Source organism: Apium graveolens, chromosome 7 (assembly GCF_009905375.1).
Source record: "Apium graveolens cultivar Ventura chromosome 7, ASM990537v1, whole genome shotgun sequence".
Lineage (NCBI taxonomy): Eukaryota > Viridiplantae > Streptophyta > Magnoliopsida > Apiales > Apiaceae > Apium > Apium graveolens.
In genome coordinates, this window is record NC_133653.1 from 44,018,994 (window position 1) to 44,026,962 (window position 7,969).

At 36.0% G+C, this 7,969-nt stretch overlaps 1 long non-coding RNA gene across 2 annotated transcripts; it reads left to right on the forward strand.

Moving 5' to 3' along the window:
• The first annotated feature begins 3,723 nt into the window (after positions 1 to 3,723).
• Positions 3,724 to 6,893, forward strand: LOC141672479 (uncharacterized). Of its 2 annotated transcripts, XR_012555547.1 has the most exons (4): positions 3,724 to 4,639; positions 5,531 to 5,645; positions 6,056 to 6,256; positions 6,377 to 6,893. It is a non-coding gene; the product is annotated as an uncharacterized LOC141672479 (long non-coding RNA). The 2 variants fall into 2 exon arrangements; XR_012555546.1 differs by lacking the exon at positions 5,531 to 5,645.
• The last annotated feature ends 1,076 nt before the right edge of the window (positions 6,894 to 7,969 follow it).

Here is a 7,969-nt window from a genome sequence, read left to right on the forward strand (position 1 = left end):
AGTGCTGAGGCAGAGTACAGAGGTGTTGCTAATGTGGTGTCTGATTCGTGTTGGATCAGGAATTTGCTTTTAGAATTACATTGTCCTGTTCAGAAGGCTACACTGGTTTATTGCGATAATGTCAGTGCCATTTACTTATCTGGCAATCCTGTTCAACATCAACGCACCAAACACATTGAGATGGATATTCACTTCGTCCGTGAAAAAGTGGCTCGTGGCGAAGTTCGTGTGTTTCATGTACCGTCTCGTTACCAAATTGCAGATATTTTTACAAAAGGGCTTCCGCGCATCTTATTTACTGATTTCAGAGACAGTCTAAGCATACGAGAACCTCCTGCTTCAACTGAGGGGGTGTGTTAGAATATAGATTACACATATATTCTGTTATTCTATTTTTAGTCAGTACATATTTAGTTTCCATTGTTTAATAGTCAAGGCTGATCTGTAGCCTAATTTGTAGCTTAGCAGGTTAGCATTTAGTTAGCGTTTAGTTAGCCTAAACATGATCTTGTAACATGTATATATCTTTTGGAGATTGAATGAAACAGACACGGAATTGATTTCCTTCAGTATACTCTAGACCCTATACTCAAAGAGATCTTCCAAGCAAAGAAGTGTTGCCAACAGCCAAACATCGTTCGATCCGTCCATTGTTCTTTCAAAAAGGAGAATCATTTATGCGTCGTGATGCCTGAGTCCAAAAAACCTGTCTTCTATGGCTATTTTCAGGCATGGCTTGCCAGAAGAGATTGTTGCTTTTATTATAATAGAAACCATGAAAGCCTTGGAGTGCATTCATGAAAGCGGCGACCGCGTGCATGGGAATTTGTGCAGTACAGAGGTGTTCTTGGATAAAGACGCTAATGTAAAACTAGAGTTTCCTACATGGCTAACCAAAGCAGAGATGGTTGAGTATCCTGGTTCGAATAAGAAGAACAAGAAAGGTGATTTTAGCATGGTGGGAACATTGGCTTATGATTTGTTCAACGGAACAGGCCCTGCCACTACAAGAATTCCCACTTATACCAACGAAAAATGGTAACGAAAACAAATCTGTTAGTAATTACCAACGGATTGCCAACGGGACTTAGAAACTTTGAAGGCTAACAGTATACTAACTGATTAGTAATGGATTACTAACAAATATTTACTAACGGATATTTTTGTTAGAAAAATAGGCTCCAAAATTTCTCGCCACACGATACCAACGGAGAACGTAATGACATGCCAACGGACGTTCAACTTTGCTTTTCGTGTGCATTCCGTTAATATTCCGTTGTAATATTAGATCGGTTAAAAATATGTCTATTACTATTCCGTTGGTATGTCCAGTGACTCTGTTATTATTCCGTTCGTATATTAAATATGTATATTTAATACCACCTACCTTGATATATCGTCTGTTTTTTGGCCGATATATTTAGTCTCTCATATTTATTAATACTAACCTACTTAAATATTAATAATTAACAAAATTATAACAATTAAAAAATAAGATCTAAATCATAACAACTAAAAAAATTATAATTAACAAGGGCTTAATTAAATCAAGGCCCAGCCCATTAACAGAAACCCTAGCCATTTATCATTTATATCTAAAACCATCGCAAACATAACCAATTGTTGTGGCCGCCTCACCTTCGATTTACAATTTTCTATGTCCTCCTACTTCGTCTTCCCCACCTTCACCATCCCCTCCTCTCACCTTCATCTTATATTCTAATATACTATCATCAGATTGGCTTTTAACTGAAAGCTATGGAGTCGAAATCCAACGCAGAGATGATGAAGAAAAGCAAGAGATTGATTAAAAACGACGAGAAGATGAAGAAAATGAAGAAGATGAAGTGCGGAGAATGAGTTCAATCTGTAAAAAGAAGAGGAGGGTTTGCGAGAGGTAGGGGTGGGGGGTGTGTGCGAGAGAGGTAGGTGCGGCTGGAGTTGCTCGCCGGAAGTTCGGGCGGAGGAGGCGGAGATGCGGCGGCGAAGGTGGTGATTGATCTGTCGGTGATTGCGTTTGAGGAGTTTATGGAGCAGTATGTAGGTAGGTTTATGAGTTGTTCTAAGAAGATTGGGGGACAAGTTGAGAAACAACCCTTTTGTTGAATTTTGTTAATTGCTCTGTTTTTAATTGTTGTTTGAATTTTTTGAGAGTTTGTTCAAGATGTTGCACAAATTATATCTTAATTCGAATTGAATTAAGTTATGAATATAAGTGCTTGTATTGGAATTTTAGTTTGTGTTAGTTATAGTATTTGTAAGTTAAATGACTGATGTACAAAGAGAGATGTACAAAGAGAGATTACAATAAAATAAGTTTTGAGTTGAATTGGGTTAATGAAATAAGTTTTGAGTTGAATTGGGTTATCGGAATATGCTCGGAATTTTGGCAAACTCACCGGTTCTGGAAATTTAATCGTTTCCATAGTGTTACTAATAGTACTAACGGATTTATCATTGAAAATTTGTCACTTAATTTAATAATGGGGTTGCTATTAGTAGCAACATAATAATCGTTATTATAGGGTGGCTATTAGTACTAACGGGAATAATCTGTCACTAAGTAGTACTAACGGAATAATCTGTCACTAAGTTGGTCGGGATGTGGTCGTGGTCTCAAACAGGAATTCTGTTGTTAGTCTGCTATTATTCCGTTGTTAAATTTAGTAACGAAAACAAATCCATTGGCAGTGATTTCCCCACGACGTTTCCTCCAATGGAATATTTTAGTTGTTATTCCGTTGGCAGAGAGCTTTACCAACGGATATCTATAACATAACAACGGCATTTTCTGTTGTCAAAACCGGATATTCTTGTAGTGTGCAGAGAAGAAGCTACCTGAATATTTGGAAGATTTTGTGAGATTTTGTGGTTCATCTGGCGGCCCAGTTACGATACAGGAAGTGATGTCACACCAATTCTTGAAGAAGTTTTATCACTTTGATCGGTACAAGAAAGATTTGAAGAAACTGCTTACCAGGAAGTTGAGCCCAGGGGTGTTTGTATGTTTTAGTTAGCACTTAGCAGGAACTTTACTTCTTTTTTCTGATTTCTTTCCTGATATTCAGTGTACTTCCTTGTTTGAGGAATATTATAATTGTAATCCTATTATTCTAAGTTTGCCATTCTTGATTTGTTGTATTCATTCTATTTCAGAACTAATGTCGAGTTTAACATGTTCTTGTCATTAAGTTATCATTCCAAATACAAAATATCAACAGATAATGAATGCATATGGGTGCATATTGGGGTGGGAGGGGGGGGGGTGATTTAAGTTTTGAGGATTTCCTAACTCAAGTTTGAGAAAAATCACAGTTCTCGTTTTTCCTTGTTTAGCCAATAAATCAGTCTCTTTACACCTTTTATTAACACAAACCAGGATATATTGGGAAAAGAGAAGCACAATGCCTGCTTTAGAATTTTCAAACATCTCTATGACATTCTTTGAATCAACATAGGGAGCTATCTTCTTAAACGTTTCATATGTTCTCCCAACTTTTCCATCATAAATGTGCAAGCTGCCACCTCAGCTCCCATTGCATTTTCTACCATAACGGGACCTGAACATGCTGCAATAATCTATTGCTGCGATAGGGTCTACATTTCATAAATTTGCTACTTTGCTTGACAGTAGCTCTTGATTTGAACTGGTAAAAAAGAGAAAAACGTTTAATCAACATGAAGACTGAAGAGCTGTCTTGAGCAAAAGAACACTCCCATAGCAAATGAACTAATGACTCTTCACTACAATTGCACATAGGGCAATTCAGTGTTATTCCTGTCATTCTTCTGCTAAAAAACAATCTTACTGGAAGAATTTGATTTATCACTTTCCATACAAACATTTATATACGTCTTGGAATTTTCACTTTCCACACAAAAGACCCCCTTGCTTGATTATCTCCTATCTTGGTTAGAATTTGATAATAACCCTTAGTGTTGAACTTGTCATTGTTCCCTAACCAAAATAAAGAGTCCTCCCTACTGGAAAGTGTAACATTCTCCATTATGATGCCAAGTTCCTGTCCAGATTCCAATTCCCATCTTCGGAGATTCCTGCTCCACAAAACTTTTGAATTTTCTCTCCACCTGTGTTTCATGTCTGCTATGTTGATTTCTTTCACCAGAGACAAGGAGAACAACCTTGAAAAAGAAGATCTTAACTCAGTTTCTCCATACCAGTAATCTTTCCAAAAACTGATCTTTGTACCATCACTTACCTTCCACTTAAACATTTTACTAGTCAGCCAATGTGTATTATCTTCTGCTGCTCTTCAGCTCCAAATGTGCTTAAACTTTAGAGACATATTTCTTGGGGTTTCATTCTCTTCATACAGAAAATCCCTGCCATACTTGTTAAAGATAAAGGCCATCCACTTTTTATCTTTCTCCAAATGAAATTTCCACCACCATTTTGATAGAAGAACTTGATTCCTCACACCAATATTCTTTAAACCGGGACTTCCTGCCTCCTTGCTTGAGCATACTAACTCCCGTCTTAACAGATGCATCTTTTTCCTCTCTTCAGTTTCTGAGTTCAATTCCCCCTAATAAAACTTTCTTCTAATACCATCTATCTGTATGTAGGTATGCTATCCAAAGCTGACCTAATCAACGTCAATCTTCCCGCCATATTAAGGTATACTACATTTCCACCCTGTCAACTTGTTATTTACTTGTTTAATTAGTGGTCATATCTCTACAAGAGATATGGCCACTAATTAAACACAATAGAAATAGAGCCTGGACAATCTTTTTTTGCCAATTGAGCCTAGACAACCTTAACTACATCCTTAATTAGACAGTTTCACGTTCAAGTTTAACATTATACATGAATCCCAGCAATGCAAATTCCTACTTGTGGTAAAACCGACATCCCGACGGTCACTTGTACTCCTTCAAATTCATCATTCACAGTAGATTACTTCTATGTGCAATTGTATAATACATATAGATGGTTTGTTAACTTGAGAGTCCTTTTGCGTTTGAGTCATTATAGTAGACCAGATCCAATTTAAGATTAACAAAAAACATCCTAATAAATGTAGTGAACTTTCCAGTGATGATGAACTTATAGCATCAGTTTATACCTTTAAAATATTATAAGATTCTGAAACAGGCAAGTAGCTGCAAAGCATGAAAATACTCGAAGACAGCAATTACAGGTCCAGAAGCATCTCCTTTCCAAGAACGACATTAATTTATTACTATCATGTATAAATTATATATTCCAAAATAGAAACTTAAGCAAGTGACTCCTAATATAGACTTGTTAGTGCAATATACGTTGTGAAAAGTGAAATAACACAAAGCTGTATAATCATCCACCGAGGTAAAAATCCCTCAAGTCAGATACTGCATAATCGCTCATGAATCTACCATTTTATAGGAGTTCCAACACACAGTTATTATGGTAAATCCTATAAAGCTCGATGATTGCTATGTTTGCCAATATTAAGTAAAGTTACCTCATTACGTCTTTGCTAACTGCAGCAGCTTATTATATAGCTTTCACATTTTTCCTTGGCAGTGTTAAATAGGTCATTGATCGCCTTGAATTCTGCATGAGCCTCATCTTTCTTTACGTCCAATTTGCTGGGTTCAGCTTTAGCATCAGATCCTCTTTGCATCGATCATACTCCGCTGTCAGTACCTTGACTCTCCCTTCTTCCTTATACAGCTCCTCTTTAAGCTAAAGTAATTCAACTGCCAGCTCTTCCTCTTTAAACTTCATAGAACTGACACTAGCCTTAGCTTCAGAAAGTTCATTTTCAACACCGGATAGTTTCTTTGTCACAGCAGACACATACTTCATTTGCTGAAAATAGTGATCCCATATGACCTGGTCATTCCAATTTTCCTTTTTTCCTAGCAGCAGATTCAAGCTCTTCGTGTTGCTCAATTAGTTTGTCTACTTTACTCCTAAATGATGCATAATCATCTCCTAATTCACGGAGTGCATAGTAACACCTATTAGCAAGAGTAATTTTATCATCACTGCTTAATATATTAGCATTAATTTTGAGACGGGCCACCAACTGAGATTTTAATACAGATGCAGCATCCACAAGGTGCTGAGGATCCTGTGGTAACATATTTTCGTCAGAAAATGGATCCAGTGTAGGTTGAAGCACGTAGCGAAGATCACATTTTGCCTTTTCTTCCTCCAGTGAAGAAGGAAGCCCCGTCAGTGCTACTCTATTCCTTAAAAAACCGGGTGGCATTTCAGGATCTTTAGTAGATAGCCTTAATTCAGGTTTGACAATGCTAGCATTTTATCTTCTTCTGAGGTGGATTTACCTCCATTGCAGTTTCACTTTCCTCATTGCCATCTACAGTTATAGTAGGTAAAGTACTTTTCTTTCTTTTACCACAGACTGAAGAGGAAGTTTTTGTTTCAGACTCAGATAGTGAGGGTAGTTTTACTTGACTATGAGAAATGGGTTCTTTTTTCACATTCATTGAAGCAGAATTAGGTGAGGCAGTTGTGTGTGGGGGAGAAGAAGATAGAGTAGAGAGTTGTTCAAGAAGTCCATGAGAGGATGAAAGTCTTGATGAACTGATTCTTTGTCCAAAAAAGCTTACATGATTTGTTATGGCATATTCTACTCTGCCTGATGAACTAAATCATGTAGTTGATATTGTTTGGGCGCCATTGTAAAGTTTTCAAAGCTTTATAAAGAAGCTCAATGGTTAAATCTCAGAGATGGTATCGGTATTCAAGCCAGTACATATTGCTGGATGAGAAAAGAGGATGACCATTTAGTATGCTCCTCGATTCAATAAGTCTGTATCAGGACGTTTAAGATTCAATTTCCCACTTACAAATGTGGTACTTTCTCGGTCTCGAAATAGTCCTTTTGACTTTTGCGCGTCCATCTGATTCTGAGGTATAAAAGTCATAGTACCACATATTTTTGTTTTAATTTTTTTTCTTGAATTAAAATTTAATATTATACTTTTATTCAAAAAAAGTTAATAATAATTTTCGGAGCTATTTTTTTCATTCAACTTAAAATACGTGTAAAAAGTTAAAAAAACTTGTATTTTGGGACGGAGAGAGTATTACATTTAAACATCGATAAATTAATACTTGGTAAGTTAACAACCTCGATTATATAAATTTAGAAAATTGTTAATTTATCTTTTTATCTCAAATTTATTTACTTTACAATCTTCTTACATAGATGACTAAGATTGCACAAACACTTAGCAATGTATCATCTTTATCTTTTATACTAAGATTCTTGCATAAATGGTTAGCAATAATTATAAGAAACCTAAGATAATAGCTGACTTTACTTCTTTTTTACTTATCACCTAACTTGTAAGAGAATTTATAAAGCAGTAAAGATCCTGTCAATGGTCCTATTGTACATAAGGATGTAAGCAATTTTTTGAACAGACCTAATAATCGCATCATATCCACCACATTTACCCGTAAAGACCTTTGTTATAGGGTCAAAAAAGTAAGACCACTCTTTTTAAAACTACTTTCTATTAATCTGACCTAACTGAGTAGTTTTAGATGCATACTTAATAGAATACAACATTATAGAAATCTTTTCATCAGAGGTAAGTTTTCGAAGTTAGAATTAGGCAAGTGTAGTGATTTATTGATGACAGATGGAGTAATAGTGTAAGATTTACCCTGAATATTGAGTTTGATTTGGCCAAGAGAGCAACAGAGCTCCACATCTCTTCAACTACTTGGGCATAGATGGTAGGGCTTGAGGTGAGTGCATATCGGAGAGTTGTTCAAGAAATCCATGAGAGAATGAAAGTCTTGATGAACTGATTCTTTGTCAAGAAAAGCAACATGATTAGTGTAACGACTGTGATTTTCGTGATATAATTAAATGAATAAAGTATAATTTTGTGATCTATTTGTGGATTATTATTGTTAGTGTTTGTGCCTTAGAGACAACACTATAATGTTTTAGTTAAAGACATTAGGATTATTAATGTT